We start from the raw sequence: 17,697 nt of genomic DNA, 5'->3' as shown, positions 1-17,697 counted from the left end.
CATCACATTTTATATGCAGAAGGAATAAGATAAAAGTACCTGGCACAAATTACAATTCTGAAACTAATCTAGTTACTAGCAGATATTGGGAGAGAGAAAAAAAATAGCAAGAATTTGTGCAGTGAGTCTGAAAGTAGTAAAGTGTAAATATCTCAACATTCATCCATGACTCACTTGATCAATGCTGAAATTTCTTCATTTCTTCTTTAAGTCAGTGCCTCGTTTCTATAAATACAACTCAATTATAAATCATGAATACTTAGGAGCAAGTCTGTTGAGTAAATATCTCCTAGGTCGGGAATCAGATTCCTGCCAAAATTCTGAAAGATTAAATAGATTTAGTTTTGATATCAAGATGGAAAATGTTATTTGCATCAGTTTCTAGAAGGCTGTAAATTTGTGAAGCAATCTGGGACTTTTAAAGAAGGATGCTGTGCAGATTTGTTAGTGTATTCCAATAAATACAGAAAGTGATAAATATATTAATACAATTATACATCTAATCAATCTGAATAACTTAACTAGTTAAGATTTAGTTAAAGATATGGTTAAATAAACTCAGAATTAAATGGTAGTCCATTTTCCTACCGCCTGCATCAACAATGAAAGTGAAGCTTTTACATCACAATTATTACTGTTTAGGATTTCATACATTTCCTCTTAAAAGAAATATTTTTAAAAAACACTCAAGATTGAGCTCATCAAGGTAGGAAATTTAACAAAAGTATTATACATTCCCATTAATCTCATAAAAACACAGCTGACAAATCATGAGTCATTTACAGATCTGATTTACAAGAAAGAAAAAATGAAATTAGAGACCGCATACAGAGATAACTGTTAGGGAACAACTCACAATAAATTCGTAACAGGGAGGTTAAAATAACATGAACCAAAATAAGTCTGGGGTAGTGGTTTTTGTTTGTTTGGCTTTTTAAAAGCAGCTATTCTTATATCAGGATGAGGGAGGAAGCTTCAAATCCTAGTTCAAGTAAACATTTTTGGAAATAGTTCTACGTTTGTTTTCTGTGCAGTTACCTGAAGACAACTGAATGACTCATTTATTGCCTTATCAGTAAATAGGTTATTTTATTTATTGTCAAACCTTGAAGTAGGCATCATAGCTATTGAAGAGCATTTATTTATTGCCCAAAGAAAACTGGTACTTATCGGTTAACTCTCATACAAAGTTTGTAGAATAAAAGTGTACCTATATAATGCATGCTTCAGATAGAACAAATCTACTGTATTATTTATCCTGCTTAGTTTCACAAGTAAAACAAAGCTATTTTTCTTCATGCAACAGTTTTATTTGAAGCCTTGAACAGCTGATTTAAAGATCTTGTTTTACCAAACCCTTCGACCTATACTCAGGATTTTAAAGCAACTTGCCATTCGATAATATGCATTATTGTTCTAATGACCTCATGGCATGTGGAAACAGATTCTTTATAGCATACAGTAGTGTCTAGATGATCATTAGTTAAATGGAGCCCCATGCTGGAAGTATGTTACTGTTATTCTCAGAAGGGAACCCAACAAATTGTATGAATAATTCATTGTTTTGAGCCTAAGTAGCATGATATAATATTTCAAAACAGGGAATGATGTGTTTTTGTTTTCCAGCATTTCAATATTACAAAGCAAGTGTGAATGGTGAATTTTTGTGTTTTAAAAATACTGTATTCAAAAATGTCACAAACCCAGGACTTCCAGTAACAGCTCTCTTTCTACTGAGCCTGATCAAGGAAACCTTAGAGAGCAATCCCATTCTCTTTCTTGGGCCCCCTCTTCATACCTACTGATAAAAATCTGCCATAGATAAGCAGATTAAAATACGCAGAGTAGTTTACAGTGCCAGATAGAAATTTGAAACAAAATATTAAAGGATTTTTATTCAGAAAGACATTGATGACAATATTCCAAAACCTGTTTTTCCCCCTAAAAATAAGAGGTAGAATGTCAGAAACAAGTTGTATCAATGCGTTTTCAAATTGTTCCTCAAACTCTTTACTCCATGGGGCCATAAAAAATATATATATATCTTGTACCCAAGATTACAAAGTTGGAAAGACACCTGAACTGAAGGATTCCCTAGCATCTGGATTAAGCAGGACTCTGACCCTTAGTGTAAGATTTACCATCACTATTGGTTTATGTACCACCTCTGAGGCGCAAAACATCTTCCCAAATACATGGAAGACATGCAAGTAAATGATTAGAACAAAGGACTGAATGCCAAAAGGAATCAGGATTCCAACCCAGATGAATTGCTTGTGTAGCTGAACAAGTCACATGACTTCAGTCAAATCTACTCTAAAATTACACAAATTGTTTTTGAAATATTTTGGGGAATGAAGAAAAATAAATTTGTTTGCACTTCTGTAACTGAAAAATATCTTTTTAGAGGGGAACTTAGTCTGTCATATGGACTGTAGCTGCCATTTTGGGGAGAAAAAAGTCAATCTGTTTTATTTAGAAAAGTGACTACCTCACACTCCAAAAAGTGTATTTATAGTTGATGGATTTAGTGTGCTTCCTCAGTCATCTTTTTAACACAATGGACTGTGAAAGTTGCATTGGGGGCAATAATCCTCCATTTAACATGCCCACCAATCTGTTTTGACAATGACTCTGGCATCTAAGGATCTCAGTTCCAAAGAATATGGTGAGATGATACACTAACAGCTGTGATGGAGCTGCTATTGTTGTTCTTGACAGACATCCATGTATTAAGGACTTAATCTTTAATTGAAAGCTTATTGCCAAGAGAGTACTATATGGCTGAACGGCATACTAATGAAATATGCAAGATTTTAACTGCTAAACCACTCATTCCCATCTGGTCCAGCTTGGCAGTAATCTAAAATCACTACCTTATGAAGGCTCATAAGCTAACTTATGTACAATGAAGGGTCTCAGTCCAGTTATTAGTGGGGAAATGTTCACAGCAGTCAAAATACTCAGCAATCCAAGGATTTTTAAAAAGAAAAGAAGAGAGAAGAGAGAAGAGAGAAGAGAGAAGAGAGAAGAGAAAAGAAAAAAGAAAAGAAAAGAAAAGAGAAAAGAAAAGAAAAGAAAAGAGAAAAGAAAAGAAAAGAAAAGAAAAAATGCTTGCTGCAAAAGCATTATTGTGTAGGTGCTCATTCATTTTCTATGCATTATTCCAAAAGAACATGTTGCTGCATCTTATATTTTAGAACCTATGTAAAAGGGACAAAAAAAAAAAAAAAGAGAAAGTGCTATATCTAACAGTACCTGCAATAAAGGGATGTTTGTTTGATGACTTACGCACATGTTAGCATGCAGCTTTCATCTTGGGTTTAGTCTTGGCATTATCAGAAACAATGTACCATAGCGATTATTTGATCAGAGAGGAATTTGTCACATTCATGGTACACTGACAAGAGTGGGCATAAGATGGAGCACTCATAGCCTTAAAGCAATGGTTAACTTGTAGCCAGTTTGTGTCAGTTGTTACCTCATTCCCTCTCAGCCTGTTACATCCCACAGCCAGACTCTTCCTCTTCCCCAGCCCCTCCCACACTTCTCACCCTCTTCTGCAATCTCCCTTTTTAATTCGTCTTGCTATTACCATATTCCCTCTACTCCTGCACTCTCTCTCTCCTTCCCCACATGTTGTTTGGGTCCTGAGTGCTCCCGTGCTCTTCTTTTTCATATCTGCACTGCTGTAAGCTCCATTCCTGCATCCTTCTTTGTGGAACAAACTTATATGTGTGTAACCCTTCTGCCCATCAGAGTTGGCAGCAACAAGGGCCGGGTTCAATATCTAGGGGATCCATTCCAATAACACAATGCAAACCGGCTCGAGCCCCCACCCAGTGACCTGGGACAAATATATACCACCCCCACTGGGCGCCTCCAAGAGGCAATACTTCCCCTCTCGCAAGCACATAGTCTGAGTGTAGCAAAAGCCTTTTAATAACAGAGAGAAACAATGTGGCATTATGTTGGGGAAACACCACCAACAGGATTCATAACACAACCCATGAGCAAAAAACCCACCCCAAGCAAATTGGGGCATGTCCTTTCCCTTTGGTTCTTGAGTCCAGCAACCCCAAATCACCCAAAGTCCCAAAAGTCCAGTGGCCCAAAAGTCTCTGTCCCTGGTCAGGGCAGCCCCAGAATTTGAAAGTTTATCTGCAGAGCTTTACCTCCCAACCTGGGTGGAGATGGGGGAGGGGGGGGAGAGAGAGAGGTAAGGAGCACCTTACATGATCTGAAGCTGACCGCCCCACAGCTCCATAAGCCTTCGCTTCGCTCCGCCCCGCCCGCCGCCCCACGAACTGCTTCGCTCGGCTCGGCTCTGCGTCCCACAAGCAGCTGCCGCCATCCTATGAACTGCTCCACCAGCCTGTCCACAAGGCACTCCAGCACTCCCTGCAAACTGCTCCCCAATATATCTTCAGGCTCCCCCACTAAACACAACGCTCAGTGATTTCAGCTCTTAGGTGAATTCAGCTTGTCATAGGGAAGCCACAGTGCTGGTGCACCATTAGCCCAAAGTGAGCTCAGCAGCCTGTAACTAGACTCCTAATGGAATCAAAATTAGCTCTGATATTCCACAGTGGAGAGAGGAGGAAGTACAATTAGCATGTAAGGCCCTCACCAAGAGGCCCATACCACCAAGTATTAATACTTGTCCCCAGCCTTTCTCTAGTCACAGAGTTTTGGAATCCATGTCCCTTGCCTAGCGAGTGCTACTTAGTTGATGGTGAGTCCCTCCATCATAATAAAAGGCCCAGTACAGTTCCAAGCACAGTTCCCATAGTCAGGGTAATAACAATTTATTCTTCCTGCCCCAATAACAGAGACACTGGGGATCCCACAGCAGCCAAAGTGACCATTTGGGCAGCTATGGGCTCATGCTAGGCAGGGTGGGTGTGCCTATGCAAATGAGATTAGCCCCTGAAGTTCTTTTCCACAACTTGCCACACCTCACCACCAGATGTCAGGGTGGAGCTCATCCTGACTCTGCTTACATGTGAATACAACAAAAGCAGCATATGTTTCACATACGGGTCTTACATGCAATCACGTATATTTACTAATATGAAAGTTTCACCTATTCCAGATGTGTGTAGGCTGCAACATATGTTAAAAACCATGATAAACTACCTATACCATACACATTCACACTTGCCCTGCTGGCCCGTGCTCTTCCTGCTTTCCTAAAAGATTGCTACCCAGTGTTGGACTTTATTCTCCCTGACCATTTCCCAAGAGACAGGAAGCACTAGAGAGATGCACTGTGCAGTGTCCACCAGGACAGACCATGCACATACAAGGGTTTTCAGTGAGTGCTGAAACAGTGAAGCAAAAGATGCAGGAGAGGACTTCTCTGTTGTAGGAGAAGCTTCCTCCTCCCCACCCCCACTGGGGGAAAATTTGAAGCCATTTTGTGCCCTAATTGAGAGGGGTGTCAGAAAGTCTTGCACCCCTACCTCCTAATCATTCCTCTAGTGGGTGTTGGGCTGGTGGAAGCAATAAACTCATGGTGCTCAGACTAATGCAAACTGGGAGGCCACCTTTCATGGAGAGTCCAGAATTTTGTGCACACAACCTTAATCAGTTCACAGGCTGCTTCAGGTTCATAATATGCAAGGAGTCAATTGAACCAAATGGAAGGCACAGCTGCTCAACACCCGTGTTGGAGGCAAAGGAAACCTTTATTTTAAGTACTAACTTCAGGTACCCAAATCTGAAGCTTTTGGGTTCCCCCCGCCTTTGAAGTGGCTCTATGAACACTTTCTATAATGGACAAGGCAGTAGTGCTATATGATTTCTGGAATTCAGGCTCTTGTAATACCCACAATCTGCCACATGAACCACCAACATAGTACACTTCTCTACAGAGCTGCCTCTGACATTAATTGTAACTGAGGCCTGGCCTACTTGAGAAAATTACATCAGCTTAACTATGTTGGTCAGGGGTGTGGAAAGTCCATGCACCTGAGCAGAGTAGTTAAGCTGACCTAAATCCCCATATAAACAGCACTAGGTCAATAGAAGACTCCTTTAATTGACAAAGGCCACATCTACACTACAAAATTATGCTGACCTAACTTACATCAGCATACAGCTACCGTGGTTATTAAGTCATGTGCGTGCACACACTTAGCTTCTTGCACATCCTCATCAGGAGTGCTTGTATCAATTCTATTGTCAGTTTGGGGCACTGTGGGACAGCCAGTAACAATCTATGCAAGCAATACAGTGCCCACACAGACACTGCATCGACCTAATTACATCACCTGTGACTCTACACCCCTCGGGGAGGTGATGTTACTTAATCAGAGTAGGGAGGCGCTTACGTCAGCGGGAGTCAAATTTAAGTGAAGACACTTCCATAGTGAGTTCCACACAAAGCAGCTTGCATCGACCTAACTCTGTAGTGTAAACCAGTGTATTTATACAACACTTAATATGATGGGCCCAAATAACTGTGGCAAATCCAAGTTCAAATTCTCTGTCATCAAACAGGAAGTCATGGTAGGGGAGGGAGTTTCATGTAGCCTTAAATTGCCTATTACTTCTCCCATTTCAACATTGTGGTACTAGCAGTGTGTCTTCTACCAAATCTCCAGTAGGGGAGGATGGGCCCATAGATTAAATATGGGTCCCAAGTAGTGGGTTTCAATGAAGTCGCACAAATGAGGGTCATTCTTGTCAGTTGCCAGCTTGTGCAGATCAAGGAGTGACTGGTTCACATTCTTTTCCAGGTGCAAGGCACACTCCATTGCTGTCAACCCATTCTCCCAATCATCACAATCTGGTTTCTTGATGTCCTGCAAAAAGATGCGACCGCCCCTCTGGTTCTGCAGCTTCATGAGTTTTTCAGCATGCTCACACTCCTTGTGGGACTGGTGCAGGAAATACCTGGCAAAGTTCTTTAGAGCCACATCATCCCGGTCAAAATAGAAAGACATGCTGAGGTACACGTAGGAGGTGTAGAGCTCCAGGTTGATCTAGTTTCATCTAGTTTCTGCTTGTTCTGTGACCCACCTATTCCCCAGCTTTCATGACAAATGCTCTAGGCTCAGTCCCCTAGCACTCTGGCAAACAGAATTCCCATCTTCCTCAAGGAGGAAGAAGAAGAAGAAAAGAGACCTGCAGACGACAGGCCTACACTTCACGCCATTCCTAGAAAGGGTTTCCAAGTTACAAAGAAGGGAAATAAATCCCCTAGGTGGGACCTAGGGATGAAATTGAAGTTAATATGGAAGGAGCAATGGGATAAAATTGAAGAACATCATTTAGGACAGTTCTGAAGTTACACTGAATATCACCTGCTTCCTAGACTTAGCAATCAGAAACCAAGGTTTACAAGGTACTTAAAGAAGAAAAGGAGTACTTGTGGCACCTTAGAGACTAACCAATTTAGTTGAGCATAAGCTTTCGTGAGCTACAGCTCACTTCATCGGATGCATACTGTGGAAAATACAGATGTTTTTATACACACAGACCATGAAAAAAAATGGGTGTTTATCACTACAAAAGGTTTTCTCTCCCCTTAAACCCACTCTCCTGTTGGTAACAGCTTATCTAAAGTGATCACTCACCTTAAGGTAAGCTATTACCAACAGGAGAGTGGGTTTGGCGGGGGTGGGGTGGGGTGAAAACCTGGATTTGTGCTGGAAATGGCCCACCTTGATTATCATACACATATTGTAAGATGAGTGATCACTTTAGATAAGCTATTACCAACAGGAGAGTGGGTTTGGGGGATGGGGGGGGGGAGAAAACCTGGATTTGTGCTGGAAATAGCCCACCTTGATCATCATACACATATTGTAAGGTGAGTGATCACTTTAGATAAGCTATTACCAGCAGGAGAGTGGGGTGGGGGGAGAGAAAACCTTTTGTAGTGATAAACACCCATTTTTTCATGGTCTGTGTGTATAAAAACATCTTCTCTATTTTCCACAGTATGCATCCGATGAAGTGAGCTGTAGCTCACGAAAGCTTATGCTCAAATAAATTGGTTAGTCTCTAAGGTGCCACAAGTACTCCTTTTCTTTTTGCAAATACAGACTAGGCTGTTACTCTGAAAAAGGTACTTAAAGGTTCACTCAGGGAAGCTATTTCACTGTTAACACATGTATTTGCATTTGGACAACCAAACTTGTTTCCTTTTATCTTCAAATACGAATGGACATTCATAGAAGTTGCAGAAACACTGTCTGACCCTCATTGGCAGAGCCTCTGCAGAAACTGGAAATGATCCAGTTCATTCTCAAAATTGACAACTTGTACATTTAGCAAAAATAAACTAAAAGCCAGATAGGACTTTGACATAAAATCTCTAACAAAGCACAAAGTGAATTTTTGGAAAAGAACTAGTCTGTAAATAGATTAAGAACGTACAAAAGTGTACCATGATTATTTTAACCAATCTGACTTTTACAATGGCATCTCTCTCATATCTGCTGTGTCACTGCTTGGGTAACAGAATACCAGACATGCTGAAAACTGCTATGTAACAGCCTAGTTTCTCAGAAGCTGCATTTCTATTCCTGTTGCAATATGAATGTGATTTATTGTTTTAGCAGAATCTGGTTATATTTTTAAAAGAACGTCAGCATGGCTTAGTGTAAGAAGAATGTAACAAACACTTGCTGGTTGATAAAAAATATGTGCAAAAGTGATTAGGACCTTACCTTCTCATGGGTGACATTTGCAGACAGAGTAGATTTTATTGTAGCTCAGATTGTAGGTAGGAGCAGCTGCAAGGATAACTACCGTAGCTAGCCAATTTTTAAGATACCCTCCCCGATGAATACCTTACTCAGTAAATACATTATAAAATTATAAATTTATCAATCCAATCTGAATCTCAGTTGTTTTGCTTCTTGTCAAACATTTTATCCAAGCACTATTGTTAGCCAATGTTTCTATTGAAGTGTCTCTAACGTATGTCTTGCAATCTCAGATTGAAAAATTTTAGAAAAGAAGAGCAGGTTATTTTAATTATGAAAGTAACTGGTACATCTACTCTTGACCAGTATTGACTCCAGAAGTAGAAGAAAATGGGAACGTTGATCTAATAATCCATTGCTTCGATGAAATTCTAGATATTGAGGTTCAATCAGCCCATCTCCAGGGGCTGTCCAAAATCTCAGGATGTCTTCTGCAGAGACATGGATGCAACGTGTCTTCTAACTCAACACTTCTTTTCTCAATATGAGTTCTAAACATCCAAGGTTGCCCTTTGCAATACATATTAATCATTTTTTCCTCTCTAATGACTATAACATTTCAATATACAATGTTTTTTAATCTACTTTTTTTAGCCATCTCTCCTGCAACCCTTTCAATTCTCCTGGCAGTGAATATTCTATCACTATTATCACTGTCAGATATCAAAAGGTAAGTGCTTTATAACTGATTATGAAACAGTAAATCAAAGTTGATAGTGTGTTTTCTTGCTATTACAAAACTATTTATCTACTTTAACACTTTATTTAGTGTTTCAAAACTAAATATATGAAATGGCCACTTCCAGACAACAAGGGGGATATATTAACCTTTGTTTAGTACTTAAACAATGAGCTTGGTCCTGTATAAAAACACAACACTAAACACAACACCTGCCCCAAAGAGTTTACATTCCAGATGGTTATCAAAGAAAGGAAACACTGGGAAATACAGATTGGGGAGCAGAGGAAGGAAAGCAGAGAAGAAAGTTGGTCTTATAGTTTAAGTACTGTACTAAGATTCAGAAGTGCCTTTCCCAGCTCTGCCACAGACTTCCTGTTGGACCTTGGGCAAGTTACTTATTGTACCATGTATCAGTTCCCCATATCTGAAATTGGGACCATAATAATTCTTATTTTGTCAGTTTAGACTATAATCTGTTCAGAGCAGGGATCATCTCTTTTTATGTGTACATACAGCACCTAGCACACCAGATTTCAGCCTCAGTTGTTGGGTCTATATACTAATGGAATACAAATAGCAGTAACCCCAGCATCGCCAGTATTCCCACCCAGAACTATTGTGTAAACTCACTTCTTGTGGACTTCACAGAAGTGTGTTTTTATAAGGGATTTAAATGAGGAGAGGATAGTGGCTCAGTGAAGTAGGACAGGGATTTCATTTCAAATAGTCAAACACAGGAGCAGCAGAATGAGGGTACTGAGCCTGGCAGAACAGAAGGGACACAGAGGAAGCCTACGTGACTAGCCTGACACGTAGGCTAGGAAATAGCAGTACAGGGCCTTGAAGGTGAGCACAAGAAGTATGAATCTGATGCAGTGTGCAAGGTAGACCCTATAGGGGGTCCAGTCTAAGGCTAAGGATTCAGACTTGACTACAGGGTTGTCTGACATTGGCTAGAGAGGTATTTCCTCCTAAGAACAGAAGAATGGCTATCCTAGGTCAGACCAATGACCCATCTAGCCCAGTCTCCTGTCTTCCGACAGTGGTCAGTGCCAGGTGCTTCAGAGGGAATGAACAGAACAGGCAATCACTGAGTGATCCATCCTCTATCGTCTACTCCTGGCTTCTGGCAGTCAGAGGCGAGGGACACCCAGAGCATGGGGTTGCATCCCTGGCCATTCTATAATGTCTCAAAGCAAAGGGAGAAATACAAAAAGGGTCAAGGGTAAGGAAGAGAAAGAGAAATATAAACAATTTGCTTTATAGCTAGCTACAGGCCTGCTTTATTTTACCCACACAATAAGCTTGTAAACAATCAATATCATCTGACAGCTCCCCACAAAACTTCATGTCTGCATCCTACACCTGAAACTACGACAACGTCCAGCTTACAGCATGACCAGCAAAGGGCATCTCTTAAAACAATTTTTATAGTTATAAACTGGAAGCAGGATTAGAGGAGCCTGGGCTTGTGCTCTTGGTTGGACACTTCCCCAACAGAACGTTAACACTTCTATTAGTACAGACTAATGCCAAATATGCCTTTGTCCAAGTAAAACATGACATTTTAAAATGGTAGCTATTTTAAATACAGGCTGAATATACTTGGTGTCTTTGAGGCAATAGTTTGAATTGCTGCACCTTTGCTTTTCAAAAGTCAGGCATTTCAGTGTCTGCATTCTGCTTCACAAAAGAGGCTGTTTAAAAAAAATTAACAGTGAAAGTGCTACAGTTCAAACTATGCTGCATTCTATAGCATTTACCCCTACTTTAGAGCCCAGTCCTGGCTGGGGGTGGGGTGGGATAGGGCGTGTTGAATGCCTCCTGAACAGAAGGTGCTCATCACAATTCCAGGAGACATGTAGCATTTTTATAGGAACAGGCCCTAAAACATTAGCAGAGTCAGATTCATAAGACCCATCCTCAATTTTCTAAAGACCCATATTACTTTTGGGATGCTGTGATTATTCCATGAACTGGTAAAAAGTAGTTTACAAATGTAAAGTACCTTTAATCTCAAGATCTCTACGAGAACATCACATCTATATTCATTCACTCGGCCACTGAAATGCAGCCACTTGTAGGGTGGCAGATGGACCACACATTGTGGGAGAAGGAGAAGAAAATTTGGCCAAAGATGTCAGGGCAAATCTTTTATCTGACATGTGCCTTGAGAACTTCAGTCTCCATGCAGATCAGAGCAAGCTCATTCTTTCAAGTGTCTTGTCTGAGAGTCCCAGACATAGTAAACTGAAGAGTACTTAATTTTTTGACCTAGAAGAATAAAGAGCTGAGTCAGCCTTGCTGGGATCCAAACTTCCCAGGAGTCAAAGAATTTCAAACCCAGTAGTTAGATCATTATACAGGGCAGGAAAAAAAGGTACCGTTTCTGCACGATCAGTCTTTCTTTTTCCCAGAGGCTTAATGGCAATCCATGCCCACAATCCACAGCTTTTCCTAAGGCTTTTTAGCAACAAGCCATAATTTTATCCAGGTAGACAAGGCTCTATCAGCACCTGACATCTTCCTGTGTGCCCAATACACCAGAAGGGATGTTATTTATTCAATTTTCAAAATTAAGAATACAATTCCAGTTGAATAAATTTACAAGAGACACACACAGAGATTTGGTTAAATAGGTAAACAAATACCCTCTCCTTTATTTTAAATGAGAATTTAACTCATTACATATAATAAAATTGAAAATCCTATAAAAAAGGGCTGATGAATTAACACAAGCAATGATCTCACCCTAGCAGAAGAGAAATTCCACGTGTTCTCTCAGTGCCTGTCTCTCTAGATATGCAGCAGATTTAGCCATCCTTCAGGAATGCTGAAGACCAGCCCACACCTCTGCCCTATACATTAACTTCTCTGGTCACTCAGTAGCAGACTTAAAGGTGGCAATTCTGCAACAGAAAAGCTTCAAAAACAGACTCCAATGAGAAACTGCTGAGCTTGAATTAATATGCTAACTAGATCTCATTAACTTGGGTTTGAATAGAGACTGGGAGTGGCTGGGTCATTACACACATTGAATCTATTTCCCCATGTTAAGTATCCTCACACCTTCTTGTCAACTGCCTAAATGGGCCATCTTGATTATCACTACAAAAGTTTTTTTCTCCTGCTGATAGTAGCTCATTTTAATTAATTAGCCTCTTATAGTTGGTATGGCTACTTCCACCTTCTCATGTTCTCTGTATGTATATCTCTTCTTACTATATGTTCCATTCTACGCATCCGATGAAGTGAGCTGTAGCCCACAAAAGCTTATGCTCAAATAAATTTGTTAGTCGCTAAGGTGCCACAAGTACTCCTGTTCTTTTTTGATTAAGAGCATGTGTGCCTGTTTAATAAGGGAGGTGGCTGCCTGTACTGGCTCTCCTGGAAAGGGGAAAGCATCCTAATATCTCTGCAATTAAGTATGTCCATTTAAAAGTGTATGAACATAGACCTTCATATAAAGGTGAAACTCCCCTCACTGGACCTCAGCCTCCCTATTCTGCTCTTCAGCTGAGAGGAGAATTCTGCCCTTAGAAGATTTTTCTCAAATCCCCAGAGATAATTAGTTTTAGGATGAACCCTTAAAGTCCACTTTGCATCCATGCATTATTAAACATATATTTTATCATGAAACATGATATTCTAAATAAATGGCTAATATCAATATGTCTCATTAGTGTACACTCACCTCAGTATAACACGAAGCATACAGCACAATGTAATATCAATTCAGTGTCTACTGTAGAAGGGCAGCAGTGGATTACCAGTATGAATCCTGTATGAATTCATATGGAGCAAGGATTTTCTTAAATACAGGGGCCTGAATACCAACACTATTGACCATCTGCAGCTCCCAATGAAGTCAATGGCACTCAGAACCTAGAAAATTCAGGCCTCAAAGCCTACATAAGCTTACATAGCTCAGTAATTAATTTTATATTAGGGGTGAATAAATAAAGAGACATTGGGAGGGATTTTCAAAAGTGCCTATGTGACTTAGGAGCACAAATCTCAGTGACTTTAATAGAATTTGTGCTCACAAGATACTTATACACTTTTGCAATGACCACCAATTTTGATTCAGCTTTGGCTTCTGCTGTTGAATGTAACATTTGACCAATTCACTGCCAACCTCCTTTTCTAGTTTACACTCTAGGGATGGGCTCCTGGGCCAATCAGGAGAAGACAGCCCTCTGCAAAAATAAAAATAAAATAAAATAAAAAAAAAATCCAGGGATGGGAGCTTTGGAGCACACGTGTCTTCCATGTGGATTCTGCAATGGGGGGCGGGGAAGTCTGTTCTACATGTGAGGCATGATAAGTGCATTACAACTTGCTGACCAAACATCTGACTAGTGTCAATCTTGTGTGCATTGATGCTGGAGTTGTTCTGTCAGACTGTATGACTGCTGGGTTGGGAGGAGCCAGATTTTGTTTGACCCCCTGCACTCAGCTCCATGTTGCATAGCAATTGTTAAAATTAATGTTCTGTAACAACATTCTTACCAAGATAAAGCTTGAGAAGTAAGTAAATCTGCAAGTGCTTTAGGTGGTATCTCCGTTTCTCATCACACCTCACTGTACAAGCGTGCACACAGAACTCTAGCATTTATACAGGAGAGTCCCCCCACCACCACCACTCTATGTGCAGATATAGGCAGGATTTTTCATTTCCAGAACAGTCCAAATTCAGGCACTTAAACAGATTCTATTAAGAATCTCTCTGATTACAAACATTATTTGTTTCAGGAATTATGAACAAAAGGATACAATGGAAACAAAATTGAAAGCTCCCTGTAGATTTGCTGCTTTTGATCCCTGCTGGAAACAGGTTTTATTGTTCTGATCATGTCATTATACCTTAACAACCACCAGAATTGTGTTGTTATTTCTATTAAGTTTCTACAGCAAAAGAGGCCAAGATTGTTGGGAAGGAAAATTTCTATTTCTTTAGTATCACTCTCGCCAACTGGTGCCCCCTCCCTCATCTCTCTGTCTCTCTCTCTCTCACACACACCCCTACTCCTGCCCTCCCACACCCTCTAGGGCATACATTAAACAAACAGTAAAACCTCACTAATTAAGATATTCAGCTGGATCTGAGATCAGCACTGGCTGTGTTGTTCCAAGAAGCCAGCATTGTCATACAATATTGTATGTCAGTGGGTGTTTCCAAAGCAAACTGTGGGGGGGAGGGGGGAGAGGGGGAAATAGAGAAAAAAAGCTTTGAAAAATGTAATTTTCAAATTATTAGAAAAATCCTTAAATCATTTGCACTGTACATCATCCATTCCTTTACAATTTCACAGGACTTGGTTTCCCTAAACTATTTTCTATCATTCATCGGAAAGTCTAGTCCTGACAAATTCTATTGACAGTGCAAATCATTATATACAAAGTCTGAAGAATACATCTTATAATGTACTAATAATGTCATGTATTTCATCCAATCCTAAGATGTTTTCTCTCTCTACCAACCTTTAATTACATCCATGCTGATGATGCATGTTAAGGCATGAATTGTTACCAAAAGTTGTTAGCAAAAAAGCATTATTCACCAGAATTTCCATAATTCAGCCACCAACCAGACATCCTCCGTCTTCCTCTTGCTAACTCATACCTTCTGAGTGTGCACATTGAACACCTAGTGATTCGAGATTACTCCTTTTACACCATAAAACGACCACAATTCATTTTAACAATCACAGTAAGTAAAGCAATATCACTATGATAATTATCTACCTTTTTGTGTTTTGCAGTTTAACACAAAAGATATGCTCAGACCCCACTGGAAATAGTGTATATGATGCAGTGCAGACTGTCTAATTAAAATCTAGGAGCTCCATTTCAGCTAGTGCCAGATGAGACCATCACGCCTGTCCTTATGAAAAGCAATCAGATCTGATTACATGTACTGGTTTTATGCTTCATATTTAATGCTTTTTGGTCCTTTATATCTGATGAACATCACTAAAAGATTAGTGGTTGCTATTCCTTCCTGCTATACTTTTGAAATACAAACTAAAGCTGAGCAACGCAGAACCAGAGACCACTCCCTAATTCCCAGTGGTCATATTATATTGATCAATTAAACTGACATGGGTCTGGTCTTTTCTTTGCTTCTAATCATCTAAACATTCAAAAACAAACAAACAAAGAATTAACATTGTTTTATCCAAGCCAGTCAGATTAACTTGGAAGTTAAGTAAAATCAACGTGGCTGCTGGAAGCAAGACCATGGTATAAAATAGAAGCCATTAGACATTATAAAGAGTTTCTAAATTTTGCAGGTATTGTGTTATAATTCAGTTGATGGTGTCCTAAAATGTATATATATTTTCCCCATACCCACAGAGGGAGCAATCACAATTTTTCATACTCTGTTTTATTCATGTAATGAAAAGATCAGCAACACCTGAAAAGCCTAAATCTTTGGCTACTTTGGCTCTCTCTCTTTTACTGCAATTGCAGCAGAGAAGAGAGACTTGTTTTTACATCTAATAAAGAGTATATCTTAGATCCACTAAATACATATTATGGTTTATTAACAAAAAGAGACCGAAAGGAAAGAATTCAGTGATACAGCTGGAAGCTTTCGGGCTTTCAAAATAAATACTTGATAACAAGGGAGAATAGAATTCAAAAAATGGTGTCTCATTGCTTTGTTTTTAAAATACCAACTGCATAGTATAGAACAGAACCACTTTTCAAAGCAATACAGTGCCAATTGCTTATTCAGCATTGTGTAGCATTTTGTGTACTACCATATTATTGAAAACCCAGTGAAATTAAATAATATTGACACTGCACACCACAGAAGAGTTCATAAGTTAAGAGACGAGTGCTACAGAAAATATTAATCCTTCAATATAAGAAGGAGGGAAAGGATTATTCTACCTTTGTGACACTGTAATTGCGAACAGCTATATGTTCTATTTCAGAGAAAAATCATAGTGTTATAACAATAATTTAGATACGAAATTCAGATATATTCTGTAGTGGTCCTCAGGATATCATACACAAATACAGCAAGGATCATAATCAATATTTCTAGCTGGCTGAGCCTCCTGTAGGCCTTTGTCTTAGCCTAACTGTCTGAAAAAGATATTTAGGCATGCAACATCTTTCTTCAAAACCCATTTTCACGAGGCAAATCCCACACATTCTAATTTTAGAAGAGACTTGTACAAAATAAGGAAAGCAGTGGTGCAATTAAAAACAAGCCTACATTTAGTACTTACCATCTCCTGTTCAAACCATCCTCTTTTGATGTTTACGGCACATCTGTGGGATGCAATACTAGGAGGTGCCTTGTGTGACCTGCTGCATGATGCTGTGACATCAGTTCAGATGATGCAGCTCATTATGGGAAAGACTGCTGTTGCCATGGCAACTGAGATGTGATAGGAATCCTTACTGCATTTCCAGGGGAGCCTGAGACAATAAGGAAGCCCTTTAAAGAAACAGACAAAATGCAAAAGGACTCTTAAAGTGCCATGCCATAAGGTTATAGTGTCCATGTAACAGTACATGTTTTCTCATTGAGTTCAAATTTAGACAGAAAAATTATTCCCCCACCATGGTAACAAAATATAGACACATGAGTTTACAATTATTTCCATATAGGGCACTTTAAATTTAACTATAAATTCATTAATGACAAACAATTTAATAAACTAATATTGTGTTTAATACACAAAGATGATTGTTTTAGAGGATTTTCTGCCATTTTAATATTAAGCTTTGTAACATGAGCAGTTTAAGGAATAAAAGGTGCCACTCTGTCCCACATCAGATGTGAGAGACTTAGAAATTCTCCTTGCTGGTACAAAAAACAAAACTGGATTAAAAACTTTTACGTTCTCAACATTTTATGCTGCTAAATAAGTTACTGTGCTTTGTTTTCAAAGAAAAAATAAAACATTTCTATTCACAAGAGGGCTGGAGAAGTTTCTAGCCAGCCAAGTAAAAACCTCCTTATAATTTTTCAGCTGTAGGCCAACCTGCAGTACCATCTGCATGCTGAGTAGCCTGGCTTTCATCTGTCCATGAGGCAGACACACAAATGAAGATTTAGAAAGCTTGTAGGCAATCTGCATGCCTCCTGGTCCACTCTACCCTGAGCCTCCTCCTCACAGCAGTTGAAGGGAAACATACTGAAAACAAAAGAACATCCTCCTAATTTGCATAGGGCTTTGGATTGGTAGATCAGACTGTTAGAAATTACCTTCAGCACCTGGAATCCATACCCCCTCCCTTGCAATAGCATCAGTAGGGATGTGTGACACA

At 39.5% G+C, this 17,697-nt stretch overlaps 1 protein-coding gene across 4 annotated transcripts in view; it reads right to left on the bottom strand.

The window, feature by feature from the left end:
* Positions 1 to 16,714, bottom strand: part of AKAP6 (A-kinase anchoring protein 6) — a 403,733-nt gene extending 387,019 nt beyond the window's left edge. For 3 of the 4 annotated variants that reach the window (XM_084632749.1, XM_084632752.1, XM_084632751.1), the window contains exon 1: positions 16,650 to 16,714. The gene's annotated coding sequence lies outside the window, so the exon portion shown is untranslated. Of the gene's footprint in view, positions 1 to 174; positions 190 to 16,649 lie in introns of those variants that run through there. The other variant, XM_084632750.1, reaches the window with a different exon arrangement.
* Between the last annotated feature and the right edge of the window lie 983 nt (positions 16,715 to 17,697).

This window comes from Lepidochelys olivacea, assembly GCF_965140295.1.
Source record: "Lepidochelys olivacea isolate rLepOli2 genome assembly, chromosome: 6".
NCBI lineage: Eukaryota > Metazoa > Chordata > Testudines > Cheloniidae > Lepidochelys > Lepidochelys olivacea.
This window is presented reverse-complemented; position numbering and strand designations above follow the sequence as displayed.